Below are 15,003 nucleotides of genomic sequence, written 5' to 3'. Positions count from 1 at the left end.
CTAGTCTTACTTGTAAGATCTACTCTCTAACAAATATATTATTCTGGGCTCTTTGGGCCATCATCCATTTCTAACGGGCTGAAAGTCTAAATCTAGTCCTTACACCTACCAATTATATTTATTGTCATATCATTTTGTAAGCTCAATATAGTAAAACTTTTAGTATCGTTTAACATTTTTTTTTTTAGTTTTTATTATTTTTTTTATGTGTATAGGAGAAAGAGAAATATTATTGAAAATTTGAGATTATTTTTTTGCCCACTAGTGACAACTTGTTATCTGGTATTTATTGTAAAAAATTGTGTGGACATAAAATTTCTCATAGGAGAATAATAAAGAGTGACGGATTATTGTATATTATGGATGAAGGACTTAAATTGTATAAGGATTAAGGATCCTTCATTGAGCTTTTATATCATAATTGTTTTTGGGATAGATATAGCAAAATTTTTAAAATAATTTTGATCATCTCCATGCTAATGGTAAATAAATTCAATCCTAATCTAGTCATATCAATCATGAATTCATGATGAAATGAATAACACAAAAAAAATCATGATAAAACGGCAATTGAATTAGGTTCACGTCAAGAAACACGTTATATGCATTGTTTTGCAAAATGTCTATTGGATGGATGTTTTATATTTTTGTGAACAGTATCATGTATTTTAAAATTTAATGGGGTTTACATCTTAAATGGGAGAGAGAAAGAGAGAGTGAAGACAAATTTAAGTCTCAGATTTGACATCGAAGTGTGTGTGTTTCAAAGACATAAGTGTGAATCCATTTGGTAGCTTTTGAACAAGAAATGTCACATGCAACTTCAACCATTTGGAAAAGTTATTTGTGTTTCTCATTTGTACTTATCATTAATATCATTTTTTTATCTATCATTAATAGCTTACCATCTAAGTTGTTCTGTGAAAATATTGTGTCCACGAATTCTTCTTCTTTGTAACACCACTCTTGCCTCCTCTCTCCACTTGCCATTGCCAACCAGTACTATTACACACATTTTTTCTATTCACATTGATATAATAAAATTCTTTTTCAATGAAATAATAATCAAAGTCACCTAAATTCATTATCAATATATTTTTTTAGATCACATATCAATTTATAATATTTTATTTTGCTTAGTGTATCAATTGTAATTTCTTAATTATTTATTAATCACAATGTCTTATATGAATTGGCCTATTAGCTCAGTTGGTTAGCTAATAAAGTAGAGGTCGTAGGTTCAAAACCTGCATGGGCCATGATTATTATTATTATTTTCTATTTTTTCCTAATATTATATCATCGTCAATGTCAATTTCCCCTTTTATCTCTCTCTGCTCTTTTTTACTAGTAAATGTTAAAACAAAATTTTTGTTTTTTATTTTTATTTTTTTTCCTACCCTATATTTTCCTAATATTATATCATTGTGAAGGCCAGTTAGTCAGAAGGTATTATTAAGGCTGTACGAATTGAGCCTATGGCCCAATTCGAGGCCATTAACTAATTCGAGAATGGCCAAATGAGGTTATAATGGGAATGGTATAAAGAGAAAAATAAAGATAGTACGAGATAAGTCCAACACACGTCCAAGGAGAAAAGCCATCTCGAAAACGAGGATCCGAGGTCAGTAAGAGTGTCATATCACCCTAGACCTTCTTCAAAGTTACATCACAACCAGGAGTTGGACGTTGGACAAGGGATAAGTAAAGGGAGGCAACAAATATCTTCAAAAGCTGCTACCTCCACATTAAATGCCTCCCAATTAACTCTTTGGCCGCATTAATGTGGAGGTGATACCTGAACAGTGACTAAGCAGCCTTACAACTACTATTTGATGGTTCTGGGAGGTGTTGGATGTGATAAAAAGGAGCTCCTAGAATCCAATCTACACGTGTATGATAGAAATAACACCAAGATTGTAATATATAGCACGGGAAGGTGACCTAAAAAAGGGATCGAGAAAAATCATAAAATCTAGGCAATAACATTGTGGATTCTTGTAACTATGTTCATCAACAAGATATTATAAGATAAGCTTCTCAGGCTGTGCCGAGGACAGATTTTCTTACTTTATTTGTGCTTAACAATCTTAATTCAGCAACTTTTATGATCCATTTTTTAGAGTATAACTAGTTCTTTCACCTACGCTCTATAAATTCATTGTTTGGGCTTGTTGGGCTTAAACCCAATCCCATACTAGGTCTAATCCAAATTTAGTCCTTACAATCATCATCAATCTCAACTTCCCCTTGATCTCTCTCTCCTTTTTTTTTTTTTACTAGTAAATATTAAAACTCAATTTTTGTTTTTTATTTTTATAATGGTTGAGATGTATATGGAGATTTGTCACTAATCATTTTTCAGACAACTAGGGATTGGAAAAACCAAAGATCAGAAACACATTCCCCACCATCAATATCTAGAAGATATTAGCCTAAAGTTTAGGCAGACATTAATAAAACTATTATTCCTAAAATTATATCATCACCAGTGTCAATTTTCCCTTTTATCTCCTTCTTTTTTTTTTACTAGTAAATATTAAGGGCCTATTTGGTAGGAGAATTTTTTTTTTTTTCAAATTTCAAAAAATTGAATGTGAAACTAGTTTTCAAAGAATAATTTTATATTATATGTGCTTGGCTCCCTTTTTTAAGAACAATTTTCAAAATACTAAAAAAAAAAAATAAAAATGATGTTTGGGAGTCCATTTCTACTTTGAGATTTTTAATTTTTTTTTTCTACTAAAAGTAACGTATAGCTTATCTATTTCTATACTACTAATAGCATGATTACTTATTTGGATTTTATCATTTTGCATATTAAAATATTCTCACACAAATTCTTAAATTCTCCAAAATACCCCTATCTTTTAGTTAAATAATTTTAAATTAAAAAACACAAATTAGTTAAAACAGTAATTTATTTTCCTAAGTTTTAGGCTTTTTCCTAAACATTAGAACACTATCTCTATCTCACTTTTAAATAGTTTTGCATGTATATTTTTTTAGAGAAATTACTTTTCCTATTTGAATTCCTATGCCTCTATGTGAGGGGATCTATTAGGAAAACAGAGAAAAGAAGATTCTGGACTTGGAGAATTTCTGTATATTGCATTGATTAAAGATTACAAAGGCTAAGTGTATATATATACAAGGAAAGGAAAACAGGGGAAACCGAATAACTAACTAATCTACCAGGATTTTCCTCCTAACCCGACTAATGGAACTACCCACCACACACGTGCTATCCACATGCTGATTACTAAGACTTATACACAGTGATGCAAAGCTACATGTCGTAGTATAAAATAAAACAAATACAGTGCATTGTCGTTTAAGCAGACTTGAGAGTCTTCTTCTTCCCTTGATCTTTGCTTCTGTCATGATCCTCTCTATTCTTGACAGGAACAAGGAGAAAAGTGAGGGAACTGTCTCGACATGATTACATTTGACTAATAGGAAAGAAAATCACAGATCTTAGGACTAAATTCGAAGTGTTGAAAGGAAATGATCAAAAGGTTACCAGTCCCACATTTCAAACAAATTTGAATGTAGCCGAATGAAGCAACGTTATGTTGACGTTGCTTTTTCTTCTTTCTTTTTAACCTTTGTTGCTAAATTCTTCTTTTTCATTTAACTTCATGTTTTAGGTAACGAACACAGTTCTTCTTTGCATTACAAATAGGAGTACACAAACGCTCATAAAGGTCAGCCCCAAGGGGCAAGAAGGGCCTCAAGTATGCCCAGATTAAAGCCCAGGAACACCACACAGCCCCCACATTCATTTAACTTTTTAACCCAATTTAATGCCTTTTATCATAACTGAAAGCAAATGGCAAATGCTCCTACATTGGCTTACAAGAATTGCACGCTTCAAAAAGCCTGAATGACATATGATTCAACTCAGTACTACAGACTATATGGTACAAATCATAGTGAACTTTGTTTCCCCTGTTGGAGACAACATTAAGATGAGGATGCTTTTTCTAGTCTTCATCAGATCCAAGGTTACTTGGATTATTAGTATGCAACAGTTTTCTTTGAAGACACTCTCATGAAGTGATGCAGATGCATGTCTATTATTTTGGGTTTTCTGTTGGTGATAAGATTTGAATTTTGTTATGTACTACGAAGTTTGCGACAGTTGTAGCTTGATATTTGGAATTGCTGTGGAGGCTGGTATAGAGGTTCTGGTATAGACAATTCAGATTTGCTTATGTGTAATTTTTAAATAATAAAAAATATGTCATGTCACTTAAATTGACATGTCATTCTTCTATTAGACATATAAGTAATAAAACTAATTGAAATTAATTGAAAGACCAATATAATTCATTTTTGAAACTTAAGGAACCAATAGTGCTAACTTAAAATTTGAGGGACCGATTGCACTTACAAGATAAATTTTAGGGACCAATGGTATAGTTTTGTCAAAACTCTATACAGAAAACATCAGCCAAATAATAGATTCAAGTGTGAAACCCACCATTTTATAATTTCCAAAACAAAAAATTGTATTTAAATTCTCTTACCAAACACCTAAAACACAATTTTTGTTTTTAAATATTTTTTATAATGGTTGAGATTACATACTATGATTGACATTAATAAAACTATTAAAATAATGTTAGTACTTAGTAGTAGGTTCATGTGAAAGTGACATGCTATATTAACATTTGAGAAACAAAATTATAAAAATTTGTATCCTTAAAATTACTCTTCTTTTAAAATGAGTCTCTCGTTCTCTCTCTGCACAAAAAATAAATAAATAAATAAAAAATAAAAATAAAAATGCTTGTGTCTTTGAGGATAAGCCAAGACAAATATATGTCCCAATCAAGCACAAAATTTAAAAACTTGAATGTTAAATTCAAAATATGAATTGCGATGTATGTACTTTAAGATTGTGTTTGGATTTGGAGATTTATAATCAAGAGATATAAAGAAAATCATTAATTTAAAATGCTTGATACAAAATTTAGTGACACATAATAGTTTTACTTTTGAAGATTTTGTCCAAACAAAAACATTTTTGTTATTATATTTGAAATAATATTTTGCAGCAAATCATTTATAAATAAAGCTCAAATCCATGAATAAATTCATTAATTAATAGAAAAAAAAAATTTAAGTCACATTGCCTTTTTCACCTTCTTCTTTGGGCTTGAATCCTAATTTGCTTTTAATAAGTTTATAGTTATTTTTGCTTTTCTTTTCATATAGAAAGCGCTAATTTCTTCTGTGTGTGTTTGGGTACAGCTTATAAGCTAGTGTTTTGCCTTTTAATTTTTATGTATAACTTTTTAAAACCCCACTTGTTCTTACTTTTTCTAAAATTTTCAAAGTACAAGTATATTTTAGTACACTTTTAGCAAAAAGTTAAATAAGTTGTTCCTAAATGAGTACAGATAGCTCAATATTTATTGGCTTGAAAAATTATATTGTAAAATCAACTTATACATCACCCCTATTAGAACATATGAATTCCATAATTGTATGGAATCCACCAAATCTGAGGGAGATGTTATACAAGGTTGTCTCACAACTCACAAGAAACTCGATGGATTATAAATGAACTTGAAGGGACCCTTATAAATTAAATTCCCACACTTGAGTCCTTTAAACAATTTTCAATTGCATATATAACAATTGGTGCAAAATCTAATGCTCTTTTTCAAACCTTACTTTTTTCTTATATTCATTTTTTAACACTTTACTTTTTTTTCTATATATTTTTTGTCACTTTCAACAAATAAGGTAAATAAACAAACAAACAAATAAAAAAAAAATCCAAGCATACAATAAAAGGATTTATAATTAGCAAGAATCAAATTCTTGATGCTTTAGCGAACAAAGTGAACGTAACAAATGATCCCAACAATAATGTTCCAATCTCGATGTTTGCGATTCAAACCTTATCTCTGGTCCCCCCATAATATTTACCCAAAAAAAATCCATCAAAGAGTAACCAATTTCATATATAATACTCAAGTAGTTTTTTAAAAAGCTTACCTCTTCTAAATATAAATACATTTTTATCCAACTTTAACAAATAAATAAAATAAACTAATCCAAACATGTGTAATGAATGAAAGGATCTATAGTTGACCAAGATCAAGTACTCGTGACCTTGGTTAACAAAGTGAGTGTGGCTGATGATCCCAACAACAATGTTCCAGCTTTGATTGTGAACGTATCATAACGAAGGAAAAGCTCCACTAACATTACCCTAGAAAACAACAACACTAAATCCTTTCTTGGACATTGTTTATTCTCCACCTCAGGGTTATCAATCTCCCTCCCATTTGGCTAATAAGCATACTTCAAAAGCTTCTCTCCCTCTCTAACAAACCAATGGCTCATAAACTCCTCAGGATCCTCAAAAACCTTTGGATCTTTAGTAGCGAACGGTTGATATCCAAAGATCAACTCCCCTTTCTTGATCTCAAAAGCCACATCATGGCTATGCATGAGTTCAAATGTATGTCAATCTACTTGAAAGAATTGCTCATAATGTTTACTAAAAAGAAGATTTTTGTTTTATGTGGGTTTCACTCATGTTACAATCTCACACTTCTTGATACAATTCTTAAATTATGAGAAACTATTTATTCAACATTCTCCTCTCGCTAATGAACTGGTGTTTTGTTGGACAATGTGATTTACAAAATCTTTATGTACAAAGGCCAACGTTTAAAGAATATACTGAAATAAGCGACTTGCACAAAGCAAAAAGCCTGGAGTTTTGCAAAAGTAAGGTGACCCCCACAAAGGAAGAAAAGTTTTAGCAAAACATTTTTCAGGAAGAAGAGGTGCTTAAATTTTGTATGAATTAAATAGTGTGCATTTATTAATAGTTCAAGAGATAATGAACTATGCAAAATTTCCCTCTCCTCCCCCCTTTTATTTTCTTTGGAAATAGTGAAGCAGAGAGACTTCAAATCACTAGTCTTGTTAGTTTATTTGCTACTTATTTTTAATATACTTGTTCCAAGGGGCCGAGGAGGCCACTAATCTAATTAATTGAAATAAGAGCACAAATAAACAAAAAAAAAAAAAATACATTATGTATCGGATACATGAGTCCTGCCCCTTACATGAGGGTAAACCCTAAAAGGGAAGAACTCATATATCTGATACATGGTATACCTCCTCCAAATAAACTAATTCTAAGTGCATATGTCGAACCTAAAATACACATCCCTAGCACTTACAACTTCAAAGAGTTAAAGGTTAGTTGAACCTATGTCTTGGAATGCTTTCCTTGGTACAAAGAATGATTCGCAATTTTTCGTCCAGTTGAGAAATCCATAGCTAACAACAATTGTCACAAACTTAATTAAAGCATGATTGGGCTTGCATAACCTTTAACCAAACCTTATTAGCTTATTTTCTCAACTTCATCAATAACCCTTCGTAGAGAAAAGACTTCCAGATCCAATTAAAATTAAATAAATAAATAACTCTTTTTATTTTATAGAGAATTTCAACCTACGACGCCCACCTCCTAATGATAACTCTTTATTATCAAACTAAGATATCAATTTTTTTTTTTTGTGTAGACAGGGATTGAACCCTAATTCTTTTATTCAACCCCCAAAGATTTTACTATTTGAGCTAACTAAAACCTATGAATAAATAAATAAAATTCAAATGAGTAAATATAGGCTAGAATACAGTCATTAGCCCAATTGGCCTTTTGCAGTGGAGACGAAACCAAATAGAATAGACAAAGCCAAAATGGGCCTTTAGTTTTCCCAGCCAGACTTTCATGTCAACACAATTCAAGCCATGTGTTATGATACTTTTTTTTTTTTTTTTGGGTGAAAATGTCTTATGATGCTTAGCATACCAAATTGTGGATTAGGTTTAGTTGAGGCTGGGGGGAGGCTCAATCTCTGTCACTTGTAACAATGCTTGAGGTAGTACGCTGTGATTGACGTATAATAAAGATAATGTTAATGGTGGATTCATGTTACGTTAATTTCCACTCATCACCCTAATACTTGTGAAAGAAAATTATAAATATTTTCTCTCTAAAAATAAAAAGTCTTAGATGGTCCTACTTTTTTACGCAAATGTTATTTACTTTTTTTTTTTGAAAGAGAGTTTCAACTTATAGCGTCTACTCCTGATGATAGCTCTTTATCATCAGACCAAGACACCAATCAATTTTTGGTGTAGACAGGAATTGAATCCCAGATCTCTTATATAACCATCAAAGACTTTATTAATTAAGTTAACTAAAACCCACCAAATCTTATTTACTTATTTATTGAAAGTTGACAAAAAATACAATTATACCTAAAAATAGTTAGGCTTTATAAAGTAACACACAAGCACATAAGCTAAAAGACAAAAAGGAAAAAAAAAAAAAAAAAAAGCTTAAGGAGTTAGTAAAATTTATTTTATTAATTTTGATATTATAATATAATCTATCAAGAGCTTCTAATTTTTTTAAAGTTTATTATTTATTCAATATTACTTTAATTATCTACCATAATTTTTTATTTTTTAATAATAAAATCTGGGTTTTATATGTTATGCTTGCAATATTTAACTAAATGTAGGTCTCGTTATAGAACATAATTTGGCCGTGTAATTCACTGTAAATACAATTTATCACTAACATAGTGTACTCTCATTAAAACTAGATTAAGAAGATTTCAAAAAATTTAGAATGCTACTTCGATTTCAAAAAATTGGTTTTATACAAAGTACTTTTAGTCATGTAACTTGAAGTAGTTTTTTTAGTCTATTTCTATTATCTATTTTTTTTATTTAATTTAAATTTTTTTATAGTTCATATATAATTTTTTTTTTTTATTGATTCGTGCACCTCACCATTCTTATGTGCTTATTTCTAGTATTTATAAAAAATAAATTAAAACTTTTGGCAGGGGCATAGCCTCGTTAGTCTAAAATCTAAATATAAATGCATCCTTGATTAACAAGGGTAGACCTCTGTCGACCTTTCTTAAGAACCCTTATCGCCCACTGACCCTAATGGTCTCTCCCATTTTAAACGTTTTTGCAATATATCATATTATATATAATAAAAGTTGGGTTTAGATGCCGTGGTTACTTCAAGTGGCTTCACCAAATTACAGAAATTTTCTTAAATTTTTAAATTTTAAAAAAATATATATATAAATTATCACAGATTCACAATTCACCACTACAAAAAAAATGTCCTCTGGCCTCGTTTTTAAAACGCGGCTATATATGAAAAAAAAACGTGGCTCTAGCTTATAGCCGCGTTTTTTTAGGCCGCGGTTAAGAACGTGGCCTAAAACCCGTGACTATAGGACTAATGGTCCTATGGCCGCACTTTTTAACCGCGGCTCCAGGTCATGTCCTATGGCCACGTTTAAAACGCGGCCTAAGGCGCAAGTCTATGGCCGCGTTTTAAACGCAGCCGAAGACCTTACCATGAGGCCGCGTTTAAAACGCAGCCCAAGTTAGGACCTCAGGCCACGTTTTAAACGCGGCCTAAGGAGGGCACATTAGGCCGCGCTTAATAAGTGTGGCTATACCCTCCATGGTGAGGGCCTCTACACTTCTTTAAGCCGCGTTTTAACCGTGGCCTAAGGTCCAACCTTCGGCTGCGTTTAAAACGCGGCCTAAGGATTAAGTCTTGGGCCGCGTTTAAAACGCAGCCCAAGTAAGGACCTTAGGCCACGTTTTAAACGCGGCCTAAGGATGGTGCATTAGGCCGCGTTTAATAAGTGTGACACTCATATTTAAGAGGCTTTTGCTCTGTTTCTTTTAATTTAGTGAGCACAGTGACATAGAACTAACAAAAAATCTAAGTAATACTATTCAGTCATTGGAACAAAACCAGCTGAGGAAAGTGGAAAAACCTAAGACAAAACTGACTGCAAGACAAAACTGATTAAATAGCATGGTTTAATGAACTTTGTGATAATTGACATTCAATTTATGACAAACTTGTCATTTCTAGCTGGGGTATCTTGATTTTCTTTTGAGAAGCATTATGTCAACAACATTTTCACAACAAATTATAGATGGTTGGTTATTATTGGTTATAATTTTAATCTATCACTAAAATTACTCTTTTGTCCTCACCAATAACAACCTGTAACAACCTACCATTTAAAATTTGTTGTGAAGATATTCTGGACATAGCATTTCTCTTTCTTTTTAGTTGAGTTTGGTTGGTTTTCAAAACTTTTCAATTTGACAAAGTTAGATTGGATTAAAATTAAATTTTTTTTTTTTTTTTGAGAATCGGATTAAAAATAACTAAAATTATCCTAATTTTAAACCAAGTTAATTATTAGTCCAATTATGTGCTCACTTACAATTGGTTAACTCAAACACCATACCATACAAAGTAAAACATTATAAAGACGAGATATGGTGATCCATGTAAAATCGATCAATGGAATAATTTGTCTCACAAAAAAATCACTGGGAGGGTTTAACCTATCAACCCTAAGGTAACAAAATTCAGTAGAATAGAATAGAAGTTTTATTATAGACTTAACTTTAAATTTACAACTACCTCATCATGTAATACTTACTAACATGACCCCATGCAGCAATTCACAAAACCTTCTATTCTAGACATTGTTGGTTGAATGTAAACTAGATTGCGAAAACTCACTTCAATCATTCAAAACTTGAATTGGATTCGTTGTTGATGCATTAAGAGAATATTGGAAGATTTTCAATGCTTGTGTACAAAACACGAAACACTAGATCAAACAGTTGAAAGAGACGGAACAAGAAATTAAATCTACAGGGAATCTTAATGAGTCGAGTTGTAATTGAGATTCCTGAAACTATGGGTCTTTTGTGCTTGAATCTTGGCCTATCTAGAACTTTAACTAGGCTTCAAACACACTCAAGACTAGGAATGGTAACCGAAAAAAAAAAAAAAAAAAAAAAAAAAAAAAAAAAAAAAAAAAAAAAATAAGAAAACACAAGCACAACAGAAAACCAAAGTAATTTTAGCAAAGAATATATTATTTATCTGATTTTCAACTACGAACACATCTACAGAAGTTCACAGTATAGAAATCCTAATTATTTTTGCAATGATAGATAAAACAAAAACCAAAAAAAGAGAGGAACAATAAAGGATTAAAAAAAAAAAATACCCAAGTCAGTGAGTCACAATGAGTCAGTGACAGAGGGGAAGTTTGATATATATACCCAAGTCAGTGAGTCATAATGAGTCAGTGACAGAGGGGAAGTTTGATATATATATATATATAGAGAGAGAGAGAGAGAGAGAGAGAGAGAGCAGTACGATGAAAGTTGTAAGCTATGTTTAGGGGGGAGTTATTGTTTATCGTTGGCCTTTATAGTAGAATTAGTCGGGGGCTTGAGAGGCCGCAGTTTACCCTGTGGTGGATGTCAAGGGTTCGAGTCTGCTTATCTCCAATTCGTAAACTTAGCCGATACAAAACTATATGATAGCACCAGATTTTTCCAATTCGGCAGTTTGATCTATGATTTCTCATTCATGGACGTTGATATAAATATATATATATATATATATATATTTGATACAGGTCGAGTATGGGGCGGGTAAGACTACTACCTGCAACCACCCTGAACCCGTTATGGGTGAGATTTTTAAAACCCTTCCGACCCCATTTGTTTTACAGATCAGGTAAAACTTGCCCCATTAGGGTCAGGTCAGGTTGTGTACTTATGAGTCGGGCTATTTTTGCCATCCCTGCTCAAGACACACCAAGATTTCTAATTTTGGTTACACAAGGTCACAATTTTCCAACCTAGTTCTATGGATTCAATAACATAAAAGAATCATAACCACAAAACTAAATCTTAAGGGATGTCAATGGGTTGAGCTGGAATCGAGTTGGAGTCAAGAGCACGTAGACCTTGGCATATCTTGAACTTGAACTTGGCTTTAAACCCGCTTAAGACACACTAAGATCTCTAATTTTGGTTACAAAAAGTCACATTTTGCAAACCTAAACCTATGGACTCAACAACTTGAGAGAAATAGATCCAAGAAACTAAATCTACATGAATCTCAATCGATTGAGATTTAGGCTCAATGGTTCGAGATTAGTGAATCTCAATGGGGTGAGTTGGAGTCGAGATTCTAGAAACTTTTCGTCTTTTGCACTTGAAACTTGGCCTTTTCTTGGATGTGGACTTGGCTTCAAACACACTCAAGGTACCCTAAGATTCCTAATTTTGGTTACACAAGATCGCGGTTTGCAAACCTAGTCCTGTGGACTCAACAACCTTAGATCAAACCCAATCCAAACTGATCTATCCATAGTCCAAATGAAAAGATTTTCTATCTTTTATTTAAAAGAATAAAACCAGTGAAAGATTTTCTATCTTTTATCCATAGTCTTATCTCCCTCTGTCCTCATTTTCTAGATGATACTTGTCCAAAATTTTAATCATGTCATCTTGAGTGGCATATTAGTTTTTAATATTTTAATTAAATTGATTAGTTTTATTCAATTTTACAATTAATTCCTCTTTTTCATGTTTTGCCCATTTAACTCGTCTTGAGTCTTTCTTTGAAATTTTTAAAACTAAAAACATTGGCTACAAAGATGTCCACACATACTTCTAAAAGAAACAAAATTAATGTCTTCTTAAATTAAAATTTCATGGTTAGGCACATCAAAACACTTGATTTTATCTAAGTATTAAAAACTTAAGACACAGGGGTCAAGCATCATACTTAAAACAGTCTTGCCTTTCATTTCAAAAGCACGTTTCAGAAAATGAAACAAACGCATTAACAATGTGTAATGAATCAGATTACAAATCTCACACTAGAGAGAGAGAGAGTACATACCCTTTTTACCACCGAAAGCCTTGTCAACCAGCCTTGTCGGCGATGGGCTCGGCGGCGTTGGGTATGGGTCGCCGATGGATATGAGAATTCCGCAGGCTGAGTTGGGTTCGGCCTTGTCAGCGTTGGGATCGTCGGCGCTGGGCTGGTCTCTCGGCGTCGGTGTCGGTGGAGTTTTTTCTGCAAGGATAAAAACACAGACACAGTGTCAAATGGGTTTCTCTGAAGAAAGAAAAAAAATTAAAAAAAAAAATTGTGATAAAGTCAGGGTTTTCTCTTCATCCTTACCTTCACTGGCGAGTCAACTCAACTGACGGACAAAGCGCAAGCAAGAGGTTCAGATCGGATGGAGGGTGAGGGTTGAGGTCGGAGATGGAGGGTGAGGGCTTGAGAGATGGAGGCTTCAGATCGGACGGAGGGTGAGGGTTGAGGTTGGAGATGGAGGATGAGGGCTTGAGATCGGACGGAGGTGAGGGGTGAGATCGGATGGATCGCAGATCTGGGATGGGTTGAGATCGGATGGAGTGCTTGAAAGGTGGAGGCTTCAGATCTATCGGATGGAGGGTAGTTGATGCGTTGGAGAGTACAGAATAGTAATATTTATACTTCCCCTAAAGCCGCATTTTTAACATGCGGCTATAGGGGAAATCTGAAGCCCCGTTTCAAAAACGTGGCCCTATCCCTTTCTAGAGCCGCGTTTTTAATTGTTAACACGCGGCTTCAGACCAACCTTGAAGCCGCGTCCTAAAAACGCGGCTTCAGGGACTCTAGAGCCGCATTTAAAAAATGCTGCTGCAGTAAAAGAAAACAAAAAAAAAAATAAATAAGAGTTTGTGAAAAAAGGAAACGCAGAAGTCCTGAGGCCGCGTTTTTATCTCCAAAAAACGCGGCCTCATAACCGGGCTATGGCCCCGCGTACAAAACGGGGCTTTAGACCCAACTTGGGCCACGTTTTTGAAAACGGGGCTTTAGCCTCAACTTGGGCCGCGTTTTTTATGGCCGCGGCCTCAAAAACGCGGCCCAAGGCCCCCGTTTCTTGTAGTGCACGCATTAGATAGCTAGACACGTATGTAGAGATGATATGGCACTTTACCGGGAGAAAATGCTGATTTATCACAAAAAAAAAAAAGGGCCACGTATATATCCCAGACAAAAAAAAAAAAAAAAAAACGTTGTTTCTAAGGCCAACTGTAAAACCGTATATATCCCAGGATAAAAAAAACAAAAAAAAAGGTTATTGATGAAGATAAGAAAACAATATGTGGCTAAGGCCAACTATAAAACAGTATATATCTCAAGATAAAAAAAAAAAGTTATGTGGCTAAGGCCAACTGTAAAACCGTATATATCCCAGGATAAAAAAAAAAAAAAAAAAAAATTAAAAAAAAAGAGGTTGTTGATGAAGATAAGAAGTTGACCGCCAAAGAAAAACTTCAGTTGATATAATATTGTGAATCACATGGTTGTTTAATTAACTTTAGACTTTTTGTTCATATAAAATTCTTCAATGTGGAGTGTGTGTGTATATATATATATATATATATATCAAATAATTCATAATTAATACTTATCATACGATTCTTTTGCGTTATTATTCTTTTCTTCTACCTACAATCTCTACTATTCTCTTCTTCTACCTACAGCTTTACAAGTACGTATTTGTTTATTTTTCCCATCAAATTGAATATATTTTTTCCCATCAAACTGAATATATTTTGTGTATTTGTTTAAGTAGATTTCCTTAAGTTTAATCCTTTTTTTCCCATCAAATTGAATATATTTTGTATATTTGTTTAAGTTGATTGCCTTAAGTTTAATCCAGTTTAGAGAATTGTTAAGGATTTTCAATTGAATTTTTTTAATAATATTAGTTTGATTGTTAAGAAATTATATAAGAAATTGATCTGTGAATCTATGATTAATGTTTATACTATGTTTTTTTAATTATATATTATAATATGTTTTTAATTTTTAATTGTCGCTATGGGGCTACATTGCAAAAATATTATTTTTTAAATATATTATACTCTTTGCAATTGTTGTGCATCTTATTAATATGTTATTATGTTTGTAATTGTTGAAGGTGTAAACATTTTTAATTTTTTAAAAATTTTACTTTTCATTTTTCTCTATCAAAATTTCTTTTGTTTTTAGATAAATGCTAATAAATTTTTTTTTTTATCAAA

This window comes from Quercus lobata, chromosome 11 (assembly GCF_001633185.2).
Source record: "Quercus lobata isolate SW786 chromosome 11, ValleyOak3.0 Primary Assembly, whole genome shotgun sequence".
Taxonomy (NCBI): domain Eukaryota; kingdom Viridiplantae; phylum Streptophyta; class Magnoliopsida; order Fagales; family Fagaceae; genus Quercus; species Quercus lobata.
This window is presented reverse-complemented; position numbering follows the sequence as displayed.